The sequence below is a fragment of the Mustela nivalis genome (genome assembly GCF_964662115.1).
Source record: "Mustela nivalis genome assembly, chromosome: 6".
In the NCBI taxonomy this organism is placed as follows: Eukaryota; Metazoa; Chordata; class Mammalia; order Carnivora; family Mustelidae; genus Mustela; species Mustela nivalis.
Window position 1 is genome coordinate 97,589,568 of NC_139025.1, and position 11,938 is coordinate 97,601,505.

General features: G+C 42.2%; 1 pseudogene across 1 annotated transcript; it reads left to right on the forward strand.

Annotated features, from left to right (window-relative positions):
• The first annotated feature begins 7,904 nt into the window (after window positions 1-7,904).
• Window positions 7,905-11,669, forward strand: LOC309868206 (ATP-dependent RNA helicase DDX18 pseudogene; annotated as a pseudogene). Its single transcript has one exon. The product of its transcript is annotated as an ATP-dependent RNA helicase DDX18 pseudogene (transcript).
• The last annotated feature ends 269 nt before the right edge of the window (window positions 11,670-11,938 follow it).

Here is an 11,938-nt window from a genome sequence, read left to right on the forward strand (position 1 = left end):
ATAGGTAAGCAAAAGGTTCAGTGAGGTTAAGTAACCTATCCAAGGTTGCACAGTTCTGATGTAATAGAGACAGGCCTGGAAGTCAGGTGCATCTGACAGCAAGATAACATTTTTCCCTCTGTATTATTAAAAGTACAGTATGCCACTAGACTTCTAGCATCGGGGAAAAAAAGTGATTGAGCTTAAGGAATCCCAGTTAAAACAGCAACAGAGTTCATAGCTTTTCTGTTTCTCCCACTCCTGTCCAGCTCCTCCAGCTCAAGGGATGCCAGCTCTGAGAAGATGATGTAGATGATTCCGATGATTCCGTGGGGCTTCAGAATGGAAGCTGCAAGGATGCACCCTTCCAGCTCACTATGAAGGAACTTTCTAATAGTGTAATGGCCTCTCTGGTGAAAACGGGTGAACTCTCTGTAATAAGTTCTTGCAGAGGCTGAAAACAACCATCAGGGATTCTGTGGAAAGCATTTCCTTGTGGATATCACATTTGACCTATAAAAATGTCTCCATCTCTAAAACACATCATTTGGCAACCAACCAGGTCTTTCCCGCTTAGCCTGCACATTAAGGGGGATCCATTTATTGTTCTTTAACTTCTGGCCATACTGTGCTCCTGGGTGTAGAATATCCAGATGTGCCCTATCTCCTCACTATGATGTACAAGTCCTCTTCTCCTGGACTTCTTTACATTTTACTCTCCTGGCTGTGATGACAGAACATCTGAGACACCATCCATCAGGAAAGTGGAAATTCCTTTCCCTTTTGGAGCTCAGGGATGTAAACCTTGGATGGCTGCATCTTCAGAGAAGAGTGAAACAAAGCTCACTCACAGTGTTCTGTGTGAACTGGAAGCTCCCTTGGTTTCTTCCCTGACCAGGGTCCAGGCTGGTGTGACAATATAAGAAAGGGAGAGAGAGACAACAGACGGTTGGAAGGTTTTGCTGGTGAGAAACAAGGCAGGTACTCACATCTAAAGGGCTTTGGGAAGCACGCTGATCTCTGCTTTGGAGTTCCCTAAATCTCCATTATTTTCCCTGTCCTTCGGGGTCAGGACCTTGGGTGGCTCCCTCATGTTCCACCCTTGGAACTCTTGCAGACATTGTCTGATTCATCCTGTTAACTACTCTGTGCCAGACAGGTGCAGCCATCACCAGGCTGTTGTGGGGAAATAAGAACACTGAGGCCAGGGAAGCTTCTAATTTCTCAGTGAAATAGACTGGGTCCTGTCTCTCTCAGCCCACTGTTTCCATCATTTACTTCTTTTTGAGGATAAGAAACAAGAGAAAGAATATAGCTTTCTGCTTTTCTCAGGAGTCTCTGATGTGTGAGGGCAGATTTGCGAGTCCAAAATTCATGTCCTTCCTGGGTCTTATCTGTCTTGTCTTTTCCTATTTTTCCCCCCTTCTTCTTGCTGGCCTTATTGTGAAAGGAAAGGCTCTTTCCCCTCCTCTCCTTTCTTCCGCCCTCCCCCATTTACCATTTTTTTCTTTTTACCTCTCCACTGTGGCCTCTTGACCTCCCCACAGAGTTACAAAAGTAAAATCCTTGAAGAGATGCTGCTGTGGGAATGTTAATGAGCCTTCCCCACAAAGGGGCAAAGACTTTACTTCACTGAGTTGGAAAAAAGCCCCTTTGAAAAGGGGTTTCTGTGTGTGGTGAAGTGGAGAGGGGAGGGGAAGGAGAGAGAGGGAGGGAGAGAAATAGCGAGAAAATGAAAGGAGGAGAGAGAAATGAGACAGAGAAAGAGAGAGAGACAGAGTGAGAGACGGACTTCATAGCAGAAGAGAATATTAAAACAACACTTTTCATCCTTCAATTGATTATTGAATTTTTGGAAAATGTTCCATGGTCTTTTGACCTTGTAAACCAAGAGCTTACATTCCGAAGAAATTGAAGAGTCACTTGAGGGCACTGAAGATAATAAAGGATAGGAAAAAGGGACTTATCCTGGCACCCTACCCTCAGTTCCTTCCCATGTGTAGGAGCCTGGGAGGCTCTGGGGGGAATAATCTGGATCGGCCTTGCTGGTGGTGAAGATGGGCTCTTTCTTCTAGCTTTGTGGTTCCTTCTTATGCTATTTTCTAATTTTATCAACATTTTCTATGTTGGCTTTTCTGTCGACCATTAGCCTAGTAATTTTTCTCTCTTCAGGAATAGCTTAAATTGCTGTTGAGGTGTTTACATCACAGAGCCAATTTTCAAGCCAGACCACTTGAGTATAATCTCTGTATCCTTCATTTGTGAGCACAGGTTACCTCTGAATTAGTTAAAATGGATGTGAAGGTATTTTTAGTGTCAAAATTAAGTCCTCAAAAAGCAAAGATATGTTGTTGCTCTTTAAGGAAAGTTAGTCATCCTGTTGGACTCTCAGAGATTTTCCTGCACATTGTTTCGTCATGTCAGCACAACACTCCAGTTAAAGAAGCCTTAGTTTTAGAAGCAAATAAATCCTTCTCTTGTGAAGGTGGGTGAGGGGTGGGGAGAAGAGCCCTGAACTCTGAGGAACAAAGGAAAGGTGATTGGAATGAGATCCTTGGAAGAGAGAGGAGGAGCCAGTCAGGAATTCCTAGAGCTGTATACACTCCTTAGGGCTCACTGTCATCACTTGGGGAGTTATGGAGAATTCATATTCCTGGTCTCTATCCCTGAGCTACTCAATCCGAATCTCTGGGGGCGGGGCCTAAGGCTTTCAATAAACTTTTAAATGATTCTTTTGCAGAGTCAAGCTTTAGACATTTGTGCTTGGCTGGTAGTTTCTGAACCATGGGCTCCAGATTCCTAGGGAACTGCGGTGTTGCAGGGGAATCCATGTTACTCCCGAGGTAAGCCCAGCCTGTGGCCAGAATAGATACCATGCCTCTCAAAAGTATATACTTCTGGGGCGCCTGGGTGGCTCAGTGCATTAAGCCTCTGCTTTTGGCTCAGATCCTGATCCCGGGTCCTCCTGCCTCTCCTTCTCTGACTGTCGCTCCGCACACACACTTGTGTTCCCTTTCTTGCTGTGTCTCTGTCAAATAAATAAGATATATTTTTTAAAAAAGTATATTGGCCAAATGTTTGTTGACGTTGTTGGGATTAATACACTTTTAAGTCAATTAGAAGTGTTTAAATCAATTAGAAGTGTTTCTAAACTCAGTGGCTTTTGTCCTAAAAATACAACTATAGTCATGTGGTGGGGGGGCTATCAAATTTTCGGCATTTTATTCAAGTCCTCTTCTGTCAAGACAATACACTGCTCTAAGCATTCCTCCCTTTTCTAGTTTGTAGAAGAGCAGGTGTTATAGAAGCAGATCCTCTATCTTCCAGAGAATTAGAATCCTATGAGGGGTTTGATTTTAGTTGCAAGAGAACTAAACTCTGAATCTAGTAAGGAATGTAACGTTCCTTTTTATTTTTTCTTTATTTTTTAAAAGATAAAAGGTTTGGGGCTCCTGGGTGGCTCAGTGGGCTAAGTCTCTGCCTTCAGCTCAGGTCATGATTCCAGGGTCCTGGGATCAAGCCCTGCATTGGGCTCCCTGCTCTGAGGGAAGCTTGCTTCTCCCTCTCCCACTCCCCTTGCTTGTGCTCCCTTTCTCACTATGTCTTTCTCTATCAAATAAATAAATAAAATATTTAAAAAATATATAAAAGATAAAAGATTTATTTATTTATTTTAGTGCAGGGGAGGAGCAGAGGGAGAGGGAGAGAACCTTAAGCAGACTATGTGCTTAGCTAGAACCGGCTGCGGGGCTCGATCTTACAACCCTGCAATCACAACATTAGTAGAAGCCAAGAGTCAGACACTTAACTGACTGTGGATCCCAGGTGCCCCGATTTTTTTATTTTTTACGGCTTGAACTCATGACCCTGAGATCAAGACCTGAGCTAAGAGTCGGACACTTAACTGACTGAGCCACCCAGGTGCTCCAAAAGGCATATAACATTTCTCTTAATAACAAAAATCATAGTTTAAGTGCATTCTGTGTGCCACACCCTTTGAATACATAATCTCATTTAACCCTTAAAATAACTTTAAAAAATTATTTATTATTTATTTATAAATTATTCATAAATTATTTATTTATTAATTTGAAAAATTATTTATTTTAAGGAAAGACAGAGAAAGAATGTGTGTGTGAGAGCATGTGAGGAGGGGTAGAGGGAGAGGGAGAGAGAAGCCCAAGCAGACCCCCACTGAGCACTAAACCAGAGGGGAGGGCGGGCAGTTGATCCCATGACCTCAAGATAAAAACCTGAGCTGAAAGCCAGAGTCTGCTGCTTACCTGACCTCGCCACCCAGGCACCTCAACCCTTAAAATAACTTTGTAAAGAAAGCATTATATAATTATCATCTCAGACATGCACACCATGCCATTTTACAAATGAGGAAACTGAGGGTTAGTTCATAATATAGCTGATAAGTGGGAGGTTGAAGTTTCCCCCAGCAATGCCTGATTGGCATTGCCTGTGTTTGGTCACAATGACACTGATTTCTGCCTCTGTTAGAGATCTCACTTTTTCTTTTCTTTTCTTTTTTTTTTTTTTTTTAAGATTTTATTTATTTATTTGACAGAGAGAGATCACAAATAGGCAGAAGCAGGCAGAGAAGGGGAAGCAGGCTCCCTGCTCCCTGAGATCGTGACCTGAGCCAAAGGCATAGGCTCAAAACTCTGAGCCACCCAGGCACCCGGAGATCTCACTTTCTGGCTGCAAACCTGGGGTATAACTTAAATGTCTAACTTCCTTTTTTTTTTTTTAAGATTTCATTTATTTATTTCACAGACAGAGATTACAAGCAGGCGGGGGTGGGGGCCCCACGCGGGAAGCAGGCTCCCCACTGAACAGAGAGCCCCATGCAAGGCTCTATCTCAGGACCCTGAGACCATGACCTGAGCTGAAGGCAGGGCCTTTACCCACTGAGCCACCCAGGCGCCCCTTCAATGTTTAACTTCTAAACAGAATTTCAAGACCTATAAGTAGATTTCTACAACAAATTATAGTTCCCATAACTCCATATACTACCACGTGTTCTTTGTCTTGCTAGCATTCAGGGAGTAAGGCAATAAAGAGTAAGAGAAAAGCACCCTTTGCAAAAACTGACTGTATAAGAACACATCAGCAAACAACCTCTGGTCTTATTAGAAGATTTCCACCTGGCCTCTGTCAGGTGGCAGTTGCCTTGTGTTTTAGGGGCGAAGGGAGGGAGTGAAGATCAATGAGTGTTGTTCAAACTGAGGCTTGTCTGATGTTCCTTTTCAGAGTTCATTTGCAATGGATGCCAGGAATTTAAACATTCATAAGAGGAAGGATAGAATTTGTTCTTTTTGCTCTTCTTCATTTCTCCATGTTACCCATGTGAAATGGAGGAGAAATGGAGTTTGTGAAGAGGACAAGGTAGAGGAACATGAAAGGGAGGTTATGGGGGAAGGGCCATGAGACTAACTGTGGAAGGTGGCTAGGGTGGGGCTGGGGAAGACAGTGTGAGTGTGTGTTTTCCAGGAAGAAATTATAGGCACAATTTTCTAAAGTTCTGGAGATCCTGAGGTTGGTCATTTGAAAGAAAACCAACAAAGGGTGGAGGTCAGGTAAAAACAGTATGGCATGAGGGGAACATGATGAGGAAGGCCACATAACTATATATTCCCAGGCCATGAAGAAGGAAAACAAATCAGAGAGATGGGAAAGAAAGAGTTAAGTTGTAGGGGCAAGTGTTTAGAAAAATAAGCAGTAGGGATTGAAGTACATCAGACAATAGAGGTAACTGACAACCTATGATAGAAGCATGGTCAGAACCTTCAAGAAGAACCTTGAAGAAGAGCAACAAATACGCTTGCAAGGACTTTGGGGCTGGAAGGTGCCAGAGAGATCATCTCCAAATCTCTCACTTTTCAGATAAGGAAACTAAGACCAAGGGAGGTTAAACGGCTTTTCAAGAGGTTCTCCAGGCCAAGTCTTAGCTCAAAGAAGTCCACTTTCTGGGGCACCTGGGTGGCTCAGTGGGGTAAGCCTCTGCCTTCGGATCAGGTCATAATCCGAGGGTCCTGGGATCGAGGCCTGCATCGGGCTCTCTGCTCTGCAGAGAGCCTGCCTTCTTCTCTCTCTCTGCCTGCCTCTCTGCCTACTTGTGATCTCTGTAGGTCAAATAAATAAATAAAGCCCTTAAAACAACAACAACAACAACAAAAAAAAACCAAAGAAGTGCACTTTCCACAGTGCCAGGGAGCCAGAAAAGAAAAGAGGCAAGAATGTGTGGGAAGCCAAGCACAAGTGAAAAGTTTAAAAGATAGATCTTGGGACACCTGGGTGGCTCCCTTGGTTAGGCGGCTGCTTTTGGCTCAGATTCATAATACCAAGATCCGAGATCCAGTCCCTCATCGGGCTCCTTGCTCAGCGGGAAGCCTGCTTCTCTCTCTCCCTCTGCCTGCCACTCTGCCTACTTGTGCTCTCTCTCTTTCACTCTCTGTCAAATAAATAAATAAAGTTTTCTTTCTTTTTTTTTTTTTTTTAGATTTTTATTTCTTATTTGACAGAGAGAGAGAGATTACAAGTAGGCAGAGAGGCAGGCAGAGAGAGAGGGGAAAGCAGGCTCCCTGCTGAGCAGAGAGCTTGATGCCTGTCTGGATCCAGGACCCTGAAGTCAGAGGCTTAACCCACTGAGCCACCCAGGTGCCCCCCAAATAAAATCTTAAAAAAAAAGATAGATCTTGGGGTGCCTGGGTGGCTTAGCCATTGAGCATCTGCCTTAGCCCTGGATTGTTGTCCCAGGGTCCTGGGATCCAGCCTCCTGTCTGGTTCCCTGCTTAGCAGGAGGCCCGTTTCTCCCTCTCACACCCCGCCTACTTGTATTTCCTCTCTCAATGTGTCTCTCTCTGTCAAATAAATAAATGAAATCTTAAAAAAAAAAAAATAGATCTTAATTTCTCCCTCCTCTAGAAATTTCTTTCAGGAACTTGGGTAATTTTAGAACCTAATTCCGTTCCAATAACTTCATACTTTAAGTTATTTAAGTCAGATAATAATCCTTCCCCACTTTGTAGGCTGTTCTCAGAGAGGTGATCCTTCAGTGACTAATTTAAGTACTGAGAAAATTTTTGATGGCATCTGATTGATTTGTAATTATATCTTAAGTACAAATCCTTTAAATCTGCCCTTGGTAGAGTTTATTTATTCACATTCATCAAATACTTTTTAAGCACCTATTATGTTCTAAGCACCTAGTAAATAAAACAAATACTATCCAGTTTATTGTTATGCAGCTGTTTTGTAATTGTTTGGACTTAAATTATTTGGTCATATCTGTTATTTATTTATTTTTTAAAGACTTTAGTTTTATTTATTTGACACACACAGAGAGAGAAACAGCTAGAGAGGGAACACAAAAAGAGGGAGTAGGAGAGGGAGAAGCAGGTTTGCCGCTGAGCTGAGAGCCCCACAAAGGGCTTGATCCCAGGACACCAGGACCATGACCTGGAGCCAAAGGCAAATGCTCAACAACTGAGCCACCCAGGTGCCCCTCTTTGTTATTTTTTATGTTATTTCCATTTCTTTTCTTTCTTTTTTTTTTTTTTTAAAGATTTTATTTATTTATTTGATAGAGAGAGATCACAAGCAGGCAGAGAGTCAGGCAGAGAGAAAGGAGGAAGCAGGCTCCCTGATGAGCAGAGAGCCCGATGTGGGGCTTGATCCGAGGACACTGAGATCATGACCTGAGCTGAATGCAGTGGCTTAATCCACTGAGCCACCCAGGCACTCCCTTTTATTTCCATTTCTTGATTACACCACTGTATTATTCCTTATTTATAATTGGGGCAATTTATGCCATGATTCTTAGGGATTTTCTTTCTTTCTTTTTTTATTTTTTTAATTATTATTTTTAAAAATATTTGTAAAAAATAGGTTAAAAATATTTGTAAAATTGAACGTGCGACCGGGAGGAAGTAACGTCAACCCGGTAGCTAAGTTGTGGCGCCGCAGCGGAGGCGCTTTAGCGACAACATGTCCCATCTACCCATGAAACTCCTGCGCAAGAAGATCGAGAAACGGAACCTCAAATTGCGCCAGCGAAACTTAAAGCTTCAGGGAGTCTTGGATGTGAGCGTATCAGAAACGCAAAATGTGGATATGTCTGAAGAACCAGTGGGAAGTGGGAAGGTTAAAAAATCCCTGAAACAGTCTGTGAATGTGGGCTCCTCAGAAGCCCAGAATGGAGAGAGAACCAAAGAAACAGTGGAAACTGTACAAGTTAAAAAAAAAAAAAAGAAATCTACCATAAAAATCAATGGAGAAGCAGCAACACAGCCTCCCAATTCAGAACCGAAAAAGAAGAAAAAGAAAAAGAGAAAAATGGTGGATGATGCTGGGCCTGATACCAAAAAAGTGAAAACTGAAGACAAAGGGGACTCTGAAGAAGGGGCCCAAGCTCCTGAAGGAACAGAAAACAGTGTGGAGAAGCCAGATGATCAGGAAGAGGACAATGAAGTGCCCAGCCTACCCCTAGGACCGACAGGCGCTTTTGAGGGTACTTCATTTGCTTCTCTTACTGATCTTGTCAATGAGAACACTCTCAGGGCAATAAAAGAAATGGGTTTTACAAACATGACTGAAATTCAGCATAAAAGTATCAGACCACTTCTGGAAGGCTGGGATCTTCTAGCAGCTGCAAAAACAGGCAGTGGCAAAACGCTGGCGTTTCTCATCCCTGCAGTCAAACTCATTGTCAAGTTAAAGTTCATGCCTAGGAATGGAACGGGAGTTCTTATCCTCTCACCTACTAGGGAACTGGCCATGCAGACTTTCGGTGTTCTTAAGGAGCTAATGACGTACCATGTTCACACATACGGCTTGATAATGGGTGGCAGCAACAGGTCGGCTGAAGCACAGAAACTCGGTAATGGGATCAACATCATCGTGGCCACCCCAGGCCACCTCCTAGACCACATGCAGAATACCCCAGGGTTTATGTATAAAAATCGGCAGTGTCTGGTTATTGACGAGGCTGATCGTATCTTGGATGTTGGGTTTGAAGAGGAATTAAAACAAATTATTAAACTTCTGCCAACACGCAGGCAAACCATGCTCTTTTCTGACACACAAACTTGAAAAGTTGACGACTTGGCAAGGATTTCTTTGAAAAAGGAGCCATTGTATGTTGGTGTTGATGACGATAAAGCTAATGCAACAGTGGATGGTCTTGAGCAGGGCTATGTTGTTTGTCCCTCGGAAAAGAGATTCCTCCTACTCTTTACATTCCTTAAGAAGAACCAGAAGAAGAAACTGATGGTCTTCTTTTCATCCTGTAAGTCCGTGAAATACCACTATGAGTTGCTGAACTACATCGATTTGCCTGTCTTGGCCATTCATGGAAGGCAGAAGCAAAATAAGCGTACAACCACATTCTTCCAGTTTTGCAACGCAGATTCAGGAATATTGTTATGTACTGACGTGGCAGTGAGAGGGCTGGATATTCCTGAAGTCGACTGGATTGTTCAGTATGACCCTCCAGATGACCCCAAGGAATATATTCATCGTGTAGGAAGAACAGCCAGAGGCCTAAACGGGAGAGGGCATGCCTTGCTCATTTTACTCCCTGAAGAATTGGGTTTCCTTCGTTACTTGAAGCAATCCAAGGTTCCATTAAGTGAATTTCAGTTTTCCTGGTCCAAAATTTCTGACATTCAGTCTCAGCTTGAAAAATTGATTGAAAAGAACTACTTTCTTCATAAGTCAGCCCAGGAAGCATATAAGTCCTACATTCGAGCATATGATTCCCACTCTCTGAAACAGATCTTCAATGTTAATAACTTAAATTTGCCTCAGGTTGCTCTTTCTTTTGGTTTCAAGGTGCCTCCTTTTGTTGATCTGAACGTGAACAGCAATGACGGCAAGCTTAAAAAGAGAGGAGGCGGTGGTGGCTTTGGCTACCAGAAAGCCAAAAAAGTCGAGAAGTCCAAAATCTTCAAGCACATTAGCAAGAAGTCCTCTGACAGCCGGCAGTTCTCCCACTGAAGACACACCTTCCTTTTGTCTCGAGTAGCTTTGTCCTGGAATGGATTTTTTTCCCCTTTCTCTAACAAAGGAATTGTAGCTTCAGAATTGGGACTGATGGAACAAGAGTATGAGTTGACGGTTTCAAGCTCCACGCACTGATACTTCCGGGAGATACCACTCTTATTTGGGGATGTAAAACAGAGTTCAATTTTTCTAGGTTGTTCAAGAGCAAAACAAGGGATCTTTTGGATTTTGTTGGGCAGCAGAGAATTTTAGATCTTTTGCCTCCGAATTTGTCATTGTTTTGGGGGGCAGGGTATTTTTTATTTTTTTATTTAAAATCAATTAATTAACAAAATATATTACTGGTTTCAGAGGCGGAGTTAGGTGATTCATCAGTCTTCTGTATACCCATTGCTCATTACATCTCGTGCCCTCCTTAATGTCCATTACCCCGTTCAGCCTACCTTCAGAGGCAGTGACCTGGTACACTGGGGTGGTGATGCAGAAAATTATCTCAGTTTTTTTGTTTTTGTTTTTGGGTTTTTTTGTTGTTGTTTTGGTTGTTTCTTGGACCTTAACCGTAGTTCTTGACCTCCCCTGAAAATGCTACTGTGGCTAGGAAGCATGTTACATTAAAGGTGGCGTTGGGTTTTTGTATACTCCAGATTTTAAAGCGGTGAGCCTTTCCTAATTTTTTTTTTTAAGAGCCCACAGTGTAGGTTATTTGTCATTGTTATTTGAATAAAGCACCCTTCGCAGTCCTAACATTTGTTGGAAACAGTGGGAACCTGAGATTTTTGAGCCTCATTTACACCAATATATGTGTAATCATCTGTTATTCTCCCTTTAATAACTTAGCAAATATCTTTTTGCAAAAGTCACATAATGATGATACTGCTCATTCAACTTTGTTCCAAGTGGTTTGGATTTTGTTGAACCCTTCTAACTCTGCAGAGTATTCAGGGAGGCAGAACATTTTTTGAGGAAAAATTGCCCTTTCTAGATCTGTGAAATGGAAAGTAGGTTTATGATGAAATTGGAAATGAACAACGGTCAAAAAGAGCAGCAAAGATGGGGGTTTCATCACATGGGGTTTTTGTTGTAGAACTCTTGACTTCCAGAGTATTTAGTATGTCTTGTTCTATTTCCAGTACATTTTATAACTATAAAATGGTTATTACATTTTGATCAGTTTGAAACCAAAGTTGTTGGCATTGTTTTGCTGTTGTGCTAGTTAATATTCATAGTCTCCTGTTAAGTACAAATACACTGAGAATATCAAATGTGGTGGAAACAGCTTAATACAAATAGCATCCCAGTAATTTTTTAAAAAAGTGATCCTCTGTGTCTGGGTTCGACCGTTGTCCCCTGGCCGGACCTGACCTCAGATTCAGGCCTTGACTGTTAGACTCGTGGCATTTAAGAATGCTTCACCTAAGACATTTAGTAACTTTTTTTTTTTTTTTAAAGAAATAATCATGTCTCAAAAAAACACACAAAAACAAAGGGAAGACTCTTTAATCACAGAGCAAGAATGAAAACTCAGTATTTTCATACATAGCCATCAGAGGTTTTATATACGTACTTTTAAATTTTCTATCAGAAATGAAGTCATTCTTTACTCCCTGCTTGTAACCAGCTTGTTTCATAACATGTTATTTTCCTGTGTCATTAAATAATTACATCCATTTAAAAAAAAATTTGTAAAATTGAGTCAATTTTTTTTAAAAGATTTTATTTATTTATTTGACAGACAGAGATCACAAGCAGGCAGAGAGGCAGGCAGAGAGAGAGGGGGAAAACAGGCTCCCTGCCTAGCAGAGAGCCCGATGTGGGGCTTGATCCCAGGACCCTGAGATCATGACCTGAGCTGAAGGCGTAGGCTCAACCCACTGAGCCACCCAGGCACCCCTGCAAGCTGTCTATCTTTATTCAGTCAGCTTGAAATTCCCGTACTGACTTTTTGTCT